The 15,039-nt window shown below is 43.6% G+C and overlaps 1 protein-coding gene and 1 non-coding gene across 3 annotated transcripts in view; both read right to left on the bottom strand.

Moving 5' to 3' along the window:
- CUNH6orf89 (chromosome unknown C6orf89 homolog) overlaps positions 1-10,968 on the bottom strand; it is a 39,960-nt gene extending 28,992 nt beyond the window's left edge. Inside the window, exon 1 of one of the 2 annotated variants that reach the window (XM_017522581.2) lies at positions 10,808-10,968. The gene's annotated coding sequence lies outside the window, so the exon portion shown is untranslated. Of the gene's footprint in view, positions 1-7,552; positions 7,574-10,807 lie in introns of those variants that run through there. The other variant, XM_017522582.2, reaches the window with a different exon arrangement.
- A 3,062-nt stretch (positions 10,969-14,030) lies between these two features.
- LOC119470210 lies at positions 14,031-14,137 on the bottom strand. The gene has a single exon (XR_005199099.1). It is a non-coding gene; the product is annotated as a U6 spliceosomal RNA (small nuclear RNA).
- Between the last annotated feature and the right edge of the window lie 902 nt (positions 14,138-15,039).

A 15,039-nucleotide genomic window follows, 5' to 3' on the forward strand; every position in this document is an offset into this window, starting at 1 on the left:
AACATGAGTGAAACTCCGTCTCAAAAAAAAAAAAAAAAAAAAAGATCAAAGTTTCATGCACCACCTCAGATATACTACGTTGCCAGAACTGTTAGGAGTGGAGGCCAGGTGCAGAAGTTTTCAAGTCTCTTCTCTGCTGATTAAAGGAATACTCCCCAATTAAGAAACACTACTTTAGAACAACAGTTCTCAATTAGGGTAATTCTGCCCCAAAGGGGACATCTGGCAATGTCTGAATGTGGAGAGGAGTTGGGCATAGCGGTACATGCCTATAGTCCCAGCTACTTGGGAGGCTGAGGCAGGAGGATCACTTGAGGCCAGCAGTTAGAGGCTGCAGTGAGTTATGATCACGCCTGCGAATAGCAACTGTATTCCAGCCTGGGCAACATAGGGAGGCTCTATGTCTCCGAAAAACAATTAAAAATCAACAAACTGGAGGAGTACTACTAGCATTTAGTGGATAAAGACTAAATATCCTGAAATGCACAGGAGAGCCTCCTCCCAACCCTCCTCAAAACGAGGTCAAGAAACCTTGCTTCCAAGAGAGGCCTCTGGGAGGTAAGCCAGGGAGTTGTTTCAATTCTGGAGTACTTCAGAAATAGGAGGAGACAATTGAGAGCTCTGATGAGATGTTCTCCGCAATTCCTTCTGGGTCTCAATCTATGAAGAAACAGGGTAGAGGCATATCTGACAGAAAAACTGATAGAACTTACCAATACAAATATTTGTTTAAAGCCAAAAACAGGTTAAGAGAAATGTAAACTTCTCTTTTGCCCTGTTTAACAGAGAACTGACTCCTCTATAGATATAAATAAGTCCTGAACATTGATATGCCATTACCCTGGAGGTTCTGTTTTCTGAAGAGCTATGCCAGCCAGGCAACTCTAAGATAGAAAACGGATTCATCTAGTTAAAGCACCAAAGGGGAAACAGTACAGTTCAAAAGTAAGTTTCAAAGGTCCATCAAGATATGTCCCAATCTTCAACACTAGGAGCTATATCCAGGGTAAGTTACATTTTCTTTTTCCTTACTTGCTTCTTTGATGTTACACTACCTATGCAGTATTGTATCCATTCTTTAGTGTTATGAATATATTCCATTCTATTTTATCCAGTGATTCCCATTAATGGAAGATACGTTCTAGTAAAGAAGTGTTCCTTAGATTATAATAAAAACCATTACGAAGAAACAAATATCAATTAAAAGGAAAAATAACTGATAAAACATTACCAACTGCGGTTATCATTCAAATCATCACCTCCTGGCCGGTAAGTTGAAGAGAGATTTGCCTCTGTGCGGGTTCCTCAACTGTTGTTTTCTGTCCAAAAGTTCCAGTGCTGGGCTGGGCTGAAGGCCCCCCTCTGGCCTCAGGGGCCAGTGTCCTATAGTCTTGAGATGCCTAATTCGACAGCTACTATTCCAAATTCACTGTCTTAGGTGAAGGAAACAGAGCAAAGGACACTCTCTCCTGTCTTCCTTCTCCGCGGAAGCCTCCTTCTCTTCCGGCCTTTCAACATGGGGTCCAGACAGTCCATTCCATCTAAAACTACTCCCCCGCTGGGACTTAGGATGCCTCCTCCAAAATCTAGACACCCTTGGCCTCCGGTCTGTAGTCAGGCCAGAAAAACTAATTTTCTATTGCAATACAGCTTAGCCCCAATATAAATTACACAACGATTCTCAGTAGGCTGATAATGGTATTTTCTTTCCCCCTTTTTAAAAAATATATATATTTTATTGCATTTTAGGTTTTGGGGTACATGTGAAGAACATGCAAGATTGTTGCACTGGTACATACACGGCAATGTGGTTTTCTGCCTTTCTCCCCATCACCTATATCTGGCATTTCTTCCCATGCTATCCCTCCCCAACTCCCCACCCCGTGCCGTCCCTCCCCTAGTTCCTCCCTACAGACCCCAGTGTGTGATGCTCCCCTCTCTGTGTCCATGTGTTCTCATTGTTCATCACCCTCCTGTGAGTACATGCGGTGTTTGATTTTCTGTTCTTGTGTCAGTTTGCTGAGAATGATGGTTTCCAGGTTCATCCAACAAACATGAAAAAATGCTCATCCTCACTGGTCATTAGAGATAATGGTATTTTCAATTTCAACATTCTCCGGGAGGGACCTTGACAATCTCTGCCACTGCAATGGTAAATGGTCTGAGGTTCCCTATGCTCAGGCTTTCTTTACCCTCTGCAACCCCTCCTCTCTCTGTCAGTCCTGCTCCACTTTCCAAATCCTCCTCGCCCGCTCAAAACCCACCTCAACCCCTCCCACGGCCCTGATGGATGATGCATTCTCTTTCAACCCAGCTGACTTCCCTCCTCTCCGCCAATGCCCAAGCCTCCATCAGGACACCCTGAACCTCTGCCTCACACCCCAGCTCCAGCTATTCCCTTGTCCCCTCCCCTCTTCAATCCAATCCCCCACCCTCAGCTTCCAACTCCGACTCCTCTCCATCTCCACCCCACACCCACTCTCGGACCCAGCATCCCCCACAGCCAGCTCCCTTACTCTCCCTTCGTGAAGTGGCGGGGATGGAAGGCAGAGTCCACGTTCATGTCCCCTTCTCTCTATCCGATCTCTCCCAAATTAAAAAGCACCTCGGGTCCTTCTTCTCCAATCCAGACACTTACATCAAAGAATTTAAATATCCTACCCAGTCTTACAAACTTCCTGGCATAATCTCTATATTATCCTCTCCTCCACTCTCCTCCCCAGAGAGAAGGAAAGAGTGTGGCTTGCGGCACAGGCACATGCTGATGCCCTTCATCGACAGGACCCTACTAAACCCGTAGGGGCGGCTGCTGCCCCCAGGAGGAACTGGCCTGGGAATATTAGCCTACAGATCCTGGCCGGGCATCTTGTAACCATATAATTACTTGTTTTATTGCAGGCCTTAACAAAGCTGTATATTTTGTTTAAAACTCAAAAGTTCCCAAAAGCCCAGTTATTTTCTGCCTTACAGAGGCCTTCCAAAAAAATACACCCATGCTAATCCTGCCCTCCAAAAGGCACCATAGTTCTTTTTTATTTTTTTAGAGATGGGGTTTCACCATGTTGGTCAGGCTGGTCTCAAACTCGTGACCTTGTGATCCGCCCACCTCAGCCTCCCAAAGTGCTAGGATTACAGGCATGAGCCACTGTGCTCATCCGAAAAGGCACCATAGTTCTTAACACTCGTTTCATCACCCAGTCTGCTCCAGACATCCGGCACAAACTTCAAAAGGCTAAAGATGGGCCTCAAATCCCACAACAAGGCCTCCTTAACCTGGCCTTCAAGGTCTTCAACAACAGGTTTGAACAAAGTAAAACAGACAAGGTCCAAAGAGATGGTGCTAAGTACCAGCTTCTAGCAGCAGCCATTCACCAACCTAAACAGCCTGGCTATGGCACCCAGGGGCACAAAAGGCCCCATAGCAGTTCACCTCCAAGGGCAAGTTTCAAGTGCAACAAGGAAAGCCATTAGGTGCGGGCATGTCCTAATTCATGGGCGCCAAAGGGCCCTTGCCCCATCTCCAGCAGACAGGCCACTGGAAATCTGACTGTCCTCTCAACAGGCAGACAGAAAAGCCTGTACCTCCAACCTGCAACCCCGTCACCAAAACAAAAGGTGAAGAATCACTTGCACTCCCACAGCTCCTTGGTTTAACCACTGAAACCTGACGCAGCCCAGGGCCCCCGGCCCCACCCACCATCGGTGTATCAGAGCCCAGGGTAACTCTGTTAGTAGCAGGTAAGCCAATCTCTTTTTAATCAATACCAAGGGCACCTACTCAGCTTTACCTAAATTTTCAGGACCAACTCATCCCTCCCAGGTCTCAGCTGTGGAGGCTGACGGATTCATCTCACGTCCACAGGCCACCAGACCCCTTACTTGTTCCTTATTTAATACCGTTTTCTCACACTCTTTCCTTATCATGCCTTGCTGTCCTACCCCCATTCTAGGCAGGAACCCCCCATTCTAGGCAGGAACCCCCAGCACTAATGGTCTGCTTATTTACCAACTCTTCCAAGCAGCACACCTCCCAGCTAAGGCAGGAGTTATACACTGCCAGAAACACCAAACAGGAGCAAATACAATCTGAAAAGTAAACAGAAAGGCCAACAAGGCACAAAAAAGCCTCCTTTTCCTCTGCCGCTGCCCCTCTCCTCCCCGTCACCCCCACAATCCAACCCCAGTATTCCCCCACCGAAAAGGCTTTCCTCAAGAACAAACCAAAAAAAGTCTAACATCTCTTCACCAATCCTTCCGTATCGGTGCACGCCCCTGTAGCCTCTCCTTTGCCCTTACTTCTACTCCCTCTACCTAGTTACCTCACTAAAAAACATAACCTCAAGCTGTCGTGTATGCTCTGTCACTTCCTCTCAAGGGGCCCTCCGCTCTCCTATCCCTACACATCAGCTAAAAAAAACCAGCCTCTCCCCATAGCACACAAAATATTAAAAGTTCTCTTCTCTGTCCCCCATTGCCACATGACAAAAGATCTTAACTCACCTTTTCCTTGTTCATCTGCAAGGAGAGTTTAAGGACCCACAGGACTTTATCAGCCACCCCATGAACCCTCTAAAAAGGCCACCTCTCCACACAACCCCTACCATCTCCTTCCCCCAGATACAGACTCCAATTCTTCCTCAAGTTCCTAGCTCTCTTAACAGCCCCGCTGCCTCTGCTCTTCCCAGTCCCTCCTCACTTCCACAAGACAAACAGTCTCCCGGTCTCTCTCACTCCTTGTTGGTGCGCTCCAGCTCCACACTTGCTTCCTGTTGCTAAACATGTTTTTCCCTTTCCTCTACTGCCTACTCAGCCGTCCCAATTTCTCAGCCCTGGGACCATATTCCCATTGGCTCCTCACGCACCACCCAAAAGGGCTCTGCCTTTGTAGACAAATCCCTCACCCTCACTAGAAACTATCCCACCGCCTTCACTACCAGAGCTACCAAACTTCCCTCTGCATATACTGCCGATTACGACCACACAAAACTCCCTCACCCTATTATCCAAAGTCCTATAACCCTCCACACCACAAAACTTGGCCAAGCCCCCTTAGGTGTCACCTCTTCCAATGCACACATACACGTAGGCACCATCCCTCCCTCCACCTGTGGCTCAGCTCAAACCACTTCCCACTCCTCTTCCCATATCTCACTCCAAGTAAACTATTCAGTTTCCCCTGAGGCTAACCGCCTCTTTACCCAGCCCCTCTGCATTACCTCCTCTTCTGCCTCTCAAACATGGAAACCCCTTCCCCAGACAGGAGCTCTCAAAGGGGTCTCTCTCCCCTCCTCACTCTAGGTGACTAAAGCTGGACCAAGTCCCTCCAAACAAGGAACCTCCACACTCCAACACCTATTCTCAATCCACTTGTCTGTTTACATTAACACCGCAGGCATCCTCTTCCTCTGAGGATCCACAACCTACTTCTGTCTCCCTACCAACTGGACAGGTACTCACACCCTCGTCTACCTTACCCCCACATTAACCTTGTCCCTCCAAACCAAAAACTCCCTGTCCCTGCTACATTACACACCCAAAAACCACCATACAGTCCATTCTCTCAGTAGTAACCCTTGGAGTCATGACTAGTGTCAGGTTAAAAGCAGGAAGCCAAAAAACCTCATTATCATATTTCCAGTCACTCTTCCAAAACTTCCAATTGTCACACACACACACACACATACACACACACACACACAAATAGCAAACTCACTCACCTCCAAAACCAACTAGACTCTTTAGCAGCAGTCACTTTACAAAAACTGCAGAGGCCTAGACCTCCTCACTGCTGAAAGAGGGAAGCCTGTGCCTCTTTTTAAATAAACAATGCTATTTCTACTTCAGTAAATCTAGGTTAGTACAAAATACTATCAAAAGGCTCAAAGACCAAACCCCCCTACCAAAAAAAAAAAAAAAAAAAAGGACCCCTCCTGGCCCTCCCGGCCCAGCTGATCTCTCAGCTCCTGGGCCCCCTGGCTGCTTGCCCTGCTCGGCCCTGCTATATCCTCCTCCTCTTTTTGGTCTTTAGCCCTTGCCTCTTACATCTTTTCACCCAGTGTTTGCAGAATCAATTACAAGCTTTTACCCATGACATAATACAAAACATAATGGTGTTCCAGGACTACCAAGTTGCAAGCCAGCCTCGCCCCAACCAGTGTCCCTACTCGGCATGAAGCAGCTAGAAACAACAAACTGTGCCCTTCTCCCTTTCTTTTATATATATGTAACAAAAGCCTGGAATGTTAGGGTCGCAGCAAGGCAAGCCCATAGACCCCCTCCCCGTTCTCTCCTGCTAAGCTAAGCTCACAAGAAAAACAGCCTCAAGCCTTGCAAACAGGGCACCTGGGTTCTAGGATGTAGGATGGTGACCCAATTAAGCAGAATGTTAGCACCTAAAAACCAAAATGTGTTTTTTCTTAGACTAGCACCCGGCTACCTGCAAACCCCCTATATAACCCCCACAGTCTGTAAGCCAGGCTGCTGTCTTCACTGCCTGTGGTGAGGCAGCCAGCCTGGCAGGTTAAAATAAACTTGCTAAACTGACCCTGGATCTGCCTCTCCAGACTTTCAGTCAACCTCACATTTCTAGGTGATACCGCTTGTACGATTAATCTAAAATAGCTAAAGGCATAGAAGCAAAGAACAGAATGGTGGTTGCCGGAGGCTGCAGACAGAAAGAAACAGGGAAAGAATACAAAGTTTCAGTTATACAAGATGAGTAATTTCTAGACACCCACTGTACAACACAGTGCCTAGCATTAACAATACTGTATTGTATATTTAGCAATATGCTAAGAAGGTAGGTCTTATGTTAAGTGTTCTTACTGCTCATAATAATAAATAAGAAGGCAGGGGAAACTTTGACGCCATGGGTAGGTTAACGGCACAGATTGTGGTGATGGTTTCACAGGGGTATATTTATCTCCAAATTCATCAAGTTGTAGACATTAAATACATACAGCTTTTTGTACAAAAATAGTACAATGAACATCGGTATATCCTTCACTTAGATTCACCAGTTGTTTACATTTAGCTATATTTTCTTTCTGTTTTTACAGAACTACTTGAAGGTTACTTGCAACACATTATGAAATCATTTCTAAATATTTCAACATGCATCTCCTAAGAATAACAACTTATTCTATATAACCACTGCCATTGTTACCATACCCATTAAAATGAGTAATTATCTCAGTATTACCTAATATTCAGTCTATAGCCAAATTTCCTTAACCATCAAATTACAAAAAAAAGACCATATAGCTACTTAAAAATCCAGGATCCAACCAATGACCCACACACTGAATTTGGCTGCCACTCTCTTTAATCTACTTAAATCCAGAAAAAGTCCTCCAGCATTTTTTTTTTTTTGGCCTTTTAGGATATTGACATATATGAAGCAGATATCTCCACATTTTTAAGCTTACCTCTGCTTCCATTTTCACTATTAGAAAAATGCCATAATCCTTCCTTTCTAAGTTTCTCTCCCTCCCTCCCGACAGAGGTAGGCTCCTTTGGGGGTTGGGGAGAGAAAGGAGAGAAAGTCACTCACTTTCTTGTTTCTCAGGTCTCCATTCATTTGTTAACCTGTTGAAATCATATTTCTGCCCCCTCATTCCACCGATATTGCTTTCACTGAGGCCACAGATGGCTTTCTAAACACCGAGTTCGAAGGATTTTTTTTCAGTTATTACCTTATCTGACCTCTCTGCAGCAGCTGCTGTTTCACCCCGTTATCTATCTCCCGGAAGTATTCTCAAACCTTAACACAATTCGCTAGTTCTCTTCCCAAGTGCTGGTAACCACCACAGTTGTCCTTGACCTTCTTACTCCCTCCAACGCTTTGACGACCAGCTATAGTGATTCCTAAATCTCTTCTCCAGTCCAGAACTCTCTCCAGGGCTCCAGACTCATTTATCCAGCTGCCTACCAGACACGGCGATCCAAGTTTCCCATAGCCCCCTGTATGTAATGTGTCTATTACCGAATTTACTGTTTTTCCCCTTCAATCCATTCCTCCCACTGCACTCCTTTTCTTAATGGAAACACTAATCCTTCAAATTTAAAAACTATTCCCCTCCCACCTCATTCTCACCAATGAAACTATCACTAAGTCCTCTTGATTCAGCCTCCTATGTAATTCTCACATTCATCCCCTCCTCTCTGCCTCTACAGTAACGGCACAGTTAAGGCCCTCAACATCTCTCCTATGAACCATCACAAAGATGTAGTTAATCTCTATACTTCCAGTTCTCTTCTTCCCCAATCCATCCTCTGCCTTGTCCAGTTTTTTATTTTTGTTTTTATTTTTTGAGACAGGGTCTCACTCGTCACCCAGGCTGGAGTGCAGTGACATGATCTCAGCTCACTGCTTCAAGTGATACTCCCAACTTCAAGTGATACTCATGCCTCAGCTTCCCAAGTAGCTGGGACTACAGGTGCACGCCACCACACCCAGCTAATTTTTGTATTTTTTGGTAGACACTGGGTCTCACCATGTTGGCCAGGCTGGTCTCGAACTCCTGACCTCAGGTGATCTGCCCACCTTAGCCTCCCAAAGTCCCAAAGTGCTGGGATTACAGGCATGAGACACCACACTCGGTCAGCTATTTTTTTTTGAAACACAAATTGGTTCATGTTAAGTACCTTCCAAGACTCCCCATCCTCTGCCGGAGCACTTTAGCAAGGTGACTAAGAACACAGGTACTGGAATTGGAAAAAGCTGGATGCAAATTCTAGATTTTTTCCACTTACTGTGAGGCCATGACACTACTTGTCCTCTCTAAGACTTAAGAGTTTTCATGCATAAAATGGGGACGATTTATGCCTGCCCCACAATGTTTTTAAGAGAATTATAAAATGATGTAACACATTTATCCCAATAACCACACAAATTAAATACCTAATAACAATCATTTTAAGATAAAGTCCCAAGTCAAGCATGGTGGCTCATGCCTATAATCTCAACACTGGGAGGCTGAGGTGGGAGGACTGCTGGAGCCCAGGAGGTCAAGACCAGCCTGGGCAACATAGTGAGACCTTGTCTCTAGAAAAAAATAAAAAATAAAAATTGGCCAAGTATGTAGTGCACACCTGTAGTCCCACCTACGCAGAAGGCAGAGGTGGGAGGGTAGCTTGAGCCGAGGAGTTCAAGGCTGCAGTGAACCATAATCGTGCCATTGCACTCCAAAGTGGTGAGAGAGTGAGACCCTGTCTTTTTGCTTTTTTTTCTTTTTTTTTTTTAAAGATAAAGTCCAAATTACTTACCATGGTCCTTTATGATCTAGTCACTGCCTACCTATTCAGTTTCATTTCCCATTAATCCTTCCTCACATTCTATAGAGTCATACTGTTTCACATATTTTTGCTTTTGAATACACAAATAATTAACTTTGCCGAAAAAGCCTAGTCTCCAGTGCTTTGTCCAATAAGTGAACTCTTTAAGACTCTGACCTCAGTTTTTGTCCTATGAACCTCTATGGCTTTGTACTACATCTATTTTCCTGTCTACCTCCCACCCTAAATAGTGCTTCTTGAAAGCAGAGATAAACGGAGAAAACATAAAAAACTACGAACAGCCGTGAGAATTCATCTCAGACATGGAATCAGATTAATGTTGAACAAATTTATAGAAAGGACCTAAAGTCATCATTCCAAACTATCATTCCAAACTAATTGAATGTAAGTCATGGTTTATTCATTTTATGCTTTATTCTTTTATTCTCTTTTAAAAATGCAGAGGAAGCATCAATGTGATGAGTGTTTAACGTGAGCAGGTTAGGAATCTAGTACTTGGACATTGTTTTTGGTGTGTGGAGTAGCTGTGGAGGAACAGGTATTCAAAGCAGGTCTTGAAAAATGTTTCAGTCGAAGTAGAAAAGGTCTGACAGGGAATCAGGACCTCTTTCTGGTAGGCAAGTTGGGCTATGTGAACCTTTAGTCAAAACCTCAATGCAGCAAAATTGAATTTAGTTATTATTTTAAAGGCACGTTGTTCCCTAGAGGGAAATTTTGACAACTCAAATTCAAATAAACGATTTATTAAGGGAGAGACGTCTACAGAAGATTCCACAAGAACTACCAAATGAGCAATCAGAAAAGTCAGAATACTAAGCATCTGGAAGTAGTCTCTATTATAAGGTGACTGATGACTAAACACTTGAAAAAGAAACGTATTTGCGAATACTAAGGCTACGAGGGCTCTGAGACTAGAAAAAGTGTGGCCTGCACAGTTAACAGTCTTAAAGTACTACAAAACACGACGCAGGTAAATTTCCTTCTACGAAGTGATTACAAACAACAATTTTATGTGTCAATAAACCAAGTCATATTTCTTTCTTAAATCCAGGATGCCAGGTTTATCACATACCAAGTACACACTTAAAAATATTATTGCCCCCTAACAATTATTAGAAAAAGATGATTCAGAAGGGGGTGGGGAATCTATTCTCAATTTCTTAAAAATTCCATCAAAAAGGCAGAAATCTGGACTTCGTTACCAACGCTCAAGTTTTGGACACTGCTGTGATGCCTGAGAAACAAGTTCAAACAAGGTCGGCCTCGTTTTGCTCTTCCCGGCGGAGTCAAGGAAAGTGACAGATGTCTAAAGGGAGTCGACCCCGGGGGAGCTGCCAGGGGATGCTGTCAATCTACGAAACTGGAGAGGCTCAGAAAACGGATCAGAGCTGGGACAGAGAGTGGTAACAGCGGCGAGGGGTGGCTGCACGAGGATGTTAGAGACGGGCGCGGCGGCGAGGCTGTCACAGGGCGGCCTCCCCCCACCCAGCCTCGGGCCCCAGTCACTCACATGCGGGGCCCGCGCCCCCTCGGGCTCCTCCCGCCTCGGGGACAGCGGCCGCCGGGCGAGGAGGATGGGCAACTTCCTGCTTCCGGGAGTGCGACCCGGAAGCAACCCGCACGCCATTGGCAAGGCCTTGCCCCTCAAGAGTAGTTCCTCCTCTGGACTAGCGCTTCCGCCCAAAACAGAACAAGCAGTGTTGTGGAGAGCGCGGGAGCTCTCGCGATATCCGAAGACTGCAGGTTCTTGCTCCCCCTGGCGTCCTTCTGCCGCTCCGGCTCTTTCGCCTCAGTCGTAAATCCTTGTCTCCATTATTTACCTGGACTGACTAACACAGACTTCATAGCTGAACTGATTCACTGAACAAGCATTTACTGAGTCCCTAATACGTGCCAGGCAGTGTGTCAGGCGTGAAGGATGGGAGTAAAAGGGATACGTAAATGAAGAGCATCCCCTTCCCTCAGGAGCTCCTACTCTTAGAGTAAAAGACAATCAAACAAATCCCTCCAGTTTACACTCAGCCCACTCATTACTGAGAGCTTACTGTGTTGATAAAAGAAAAACTGCAGCTGAATTAAGTTTAAAGGAGTTTAAGCAATGAATGATTCGCGAATCCGGCAACCCCCAGAATCGCGGCAGATTCAGACTCTAGGGGTGCCTGGTGGTCAGAACAAATTTATAGACAAAAAAGGCAAAGTGAGGTACAGGAATAGGAAGTGAGGTTCAGAAACAGCAATATTGGTCACGGCTCGGTGTTCGCCTTATTTGAAGCAGTCTGAGCATTCAGCCGGTTATGAGTGGTTGAAATACAGCCACTGGGATTGGCCACCACTGTTATTGTTACTGGTGTATACCATTAAGCTAGGTTTTCAATTTTGTCTATAAGCTAAGTTATAGTCCATCCACAAGGAATCAAATATAGAAGGACAGAGTCCTTCTCGGGCCATATTTAGTTTGCCTTAACAATTTCCCGCTTTTGGTCATTTTCTCCATTTTGAGAGATTGACGAAAACCTTAGTCACTGATGTTACTATGACTGTTGTAAATGTATCTATATGGTTTTAAAACCCACTGGGAAACCGTATAACAGTGGGTTTTGCAAGGAGATTATAAGGACCGATTAGAGGGTACCTCCTTACACTGAAACATCCTGTTTATGGGAGAAAAACAAAACCTGGTCTGTTCTAGCATGCATGCGTTTTTTTTAAAGCATTAGCTTATGTCACATTTAGCATGAGTGACTCTATTTTAGTTTGATTTGTTGGGGTCCAGTGCATGAGCTCAATCCAAAATAATGGCCTCCCATAATTTTGTTTAAAAAAAGAATTACCTCCTTTTGACCAGGTTCTTAATTAGATAACAGTGTGACCAGAACTTAGGGCCTTAGTGCCAGTCTCAGTTACCATCATTTTAGGTTTCCGGTCTCAGCATGTCATTGCTAGGTTACAGTGCCCTCATGGTCACACATTTCTTTCAGCTTTTGTAATTCCGGTTGAAGCGAGACCATTTGACATTCTAGAGATGGCTGCTTGAAAGCATTTAAAACCTTTGAGAAAATACAGTACACCAGGGAGACTATTATTATGATTATCAGGAGGATAACAGCAAGAGTTTGAAGTATGTTCCTTACCAGGATCCCCATAAGCCAAACTACCTAAAATTAATTGGATTAAAGAATGAGCTAGATGAAGAGTCTACTTGCTTGACTAAGTGGTCTTTTCATTAATTCCCTACAACTGAATTTTTATTTACTTTTATTTGCTTATTTTTGCAACAGAGTCTCGCTCTGTCACCCAGACTAGAGTACAGTGCCACAATCTCAGCTCACTGCAACCCCCACCTCCTGGGTTCAAGTGATTCTCTGGCCTCAGCCTCCTGAGTAGCTGAAATTGTAGGAAACTGCCACCATTCCAGGCTAATTTTTGTATTTTTAGTAGAGATGGGATTTTGCCATGTTGGCCAGGCTGGTCTCAACCTCCTGACCTCAGGGGATCCACCTGCCTCTGCCTCCCAAAGTGCTGCAGTTACAGATGTGAGCCATTGTGCCCGGCCAGAATTTTTTATAACTTACATTTGATGTATTTCTCCATGGGCCACAGTGGCAGCAGCTGCGAAGGTACTTCTCTGTTTAGCCAATTCTGTTACTTAGCATTATGTTCACAAGAGAATTTAAAGTCTGTTGCATAACGATAGCCTTTAAAGTGGAATTTGCTGTAGAGCCTATTATGAAAGAGACATTTCAAATTATTGCCTCTTTTATTCTAAACCATGGAAAAAAGACCTAACAAATGATGTCTTTCTAGAAGAGTGAAGGCCTCTTGTCAATGTTCTCTTTAATCCATGATGTGGGTTAACAGGAGGTTTGACTGATTATGAGACAACATATGTACCACGAAAATTTGTTACCTACATTGGGCCTTCATCTTTTATCTATTGAAGGATAAGGTTATTCATGTAAAAGGCTAGCTGCAAAATCCTTCACAAATAAAAGTATACCCTATAAGTGCACATAATAGACCCCTTTTTAATTTCTATTGTTCATAGAGGCATAAACAAGGAAAAAATATTCAATGAGTCTTGTGATATTAGCAGTTTTGATTCATGATCTTGGGAAAAGCTGTTCACATCAAGGATGTCATCTTGTTCTGGGGAGAAACCTTTTGGTTAGTTTTACCTTAAGGGTTCCAGTGGGTGTACAGTTCCAGGAGTGTGGAGGGACCCTTCTCAGTTGTGAGATTATGAACCCAAGGTTTAAGGCTCCAAAGTTTTCCTCTAGTGTGGATAGCAAGGACAGTTTTTCTTCTCTCTGATGTTCTCAGAAGATCCAATCTTCAGGTTCTAGATTGTGAAGGGATTGTCCTCTGTGAATCTAAAAAGCTTTCTCTGCCTGGTGAAAATATACTATAATCTACTGTCATAACATCAGCCCTGTTTCACAGGAAATCTTTTATACAACCAGAAAACATGCATTGAAAATGACAATAAAATGAAATCCCTTTATAAATGTTTAAATGGCCCATCAGGTAGCCAAATGCATCTGAAGCTTCGACTGTCTTTCCAGGAATATGAAAACAAACATTGGATTCTTTTTTTAAACCAAAAAACATTTTTTCACTTAAAAAAGTATTTAGAACACATAAAACAAAGCAACATTTATTCTTTTTTCTCATCTTCTGGTATGGGATCTGTTGGTGGCTCCCCCACTGTTGCACTGTTGCTCTCCGAGCCAGTGTTAAATATGGAACGCTTCACCAATTTGTGTGTCATCCTTGCTCAGGGGCCATGCTAATCTTCTCTGTATCGTTCCAATTGTAGTATACGTGCTGCCAAAGCCAGCACCAAACATTGGATTTAAACTATTTCCGCAATTTATAAGTTACCACATCAATATATTCAATTTGGATTATTTTATTTTTTCCAGAACCTTTAATAACAAAAGTTTTAAGGACTCAAGAAGGATAAGGTGGCTGTCCATGCTTAACGTTGGACTTACGTCCTCTTGAATACCAATTGTTTCTCCAATTTAGGTGCATAGCACTGACAACTAATGGGTTATCATAGGTAATTTGACTTAGACCATTCAAACTGTGTATTTAAACAATTTTAATATTGGCTGATTTAGCATGATAATCTAGAGCTTGATTTTGAAAGGTTTGTCAACTACCAAAAGTTTAAAACATTGGATATTACAACATAGAATCTTAGGTTACCATAAGTCATTCATGTAGCCGAAATAACTTAACAATTTTTAAAGGAAAAAACATTATTGTGATAGAGAGGAGACTCAGCTTTCTAAACAAGACACACTGAAGATGGCATGAGGCCAACTGACTGTCTCCTTTCTTTCCTCTCCCACTATTTTTTTTTTTTTGTAGTTTACTTAAAAGGTAAACAAAAACCTTTTATTATCTTTTAATATTAAATAATCCTTTTTAAAAGTGAAAACCAAATTTTATGTTTCCATTAGTGTATTTTTAATTTTTTAAAGCTAGTTTTTAATAACATTTTATAAACCTATTAAGTTTTATTTTATTTATTTATTTATTTTTTTGAGATGGAGTTTCGCTCTTGTTACCCAGGCTGGAGTGCAATGGCGCGATCTCGGCTCACCGCAACCTCCGCCTCCTGGGTTCAGGCAATTCTCCTGCCTCAGCCTCCTGAGTAGCTGGGATTACAGGCACGCGCCACCACACCCAGCTGATTTTTTGCAGTTTTAGTAGAGACGGGGTTTCACCGTGTTG

The sequence above is a fragment of the Cebus imitator genome, unplaced genomic scaffold (assembly GCF_001604975.1).
Source record: "Cebus imitator isolate Cc_AM_T3 unplaced genomic scaffold, Cebus_imitator-1.0 Scaffold24, whole genome shotgun sequence".
Taxonomy (NCBI): domain Eukaryota; kingdom Metazoa; phylum Chordata; class Mammalia; order Primates; family Cebidae; genus Cebus; species Cebus imitator.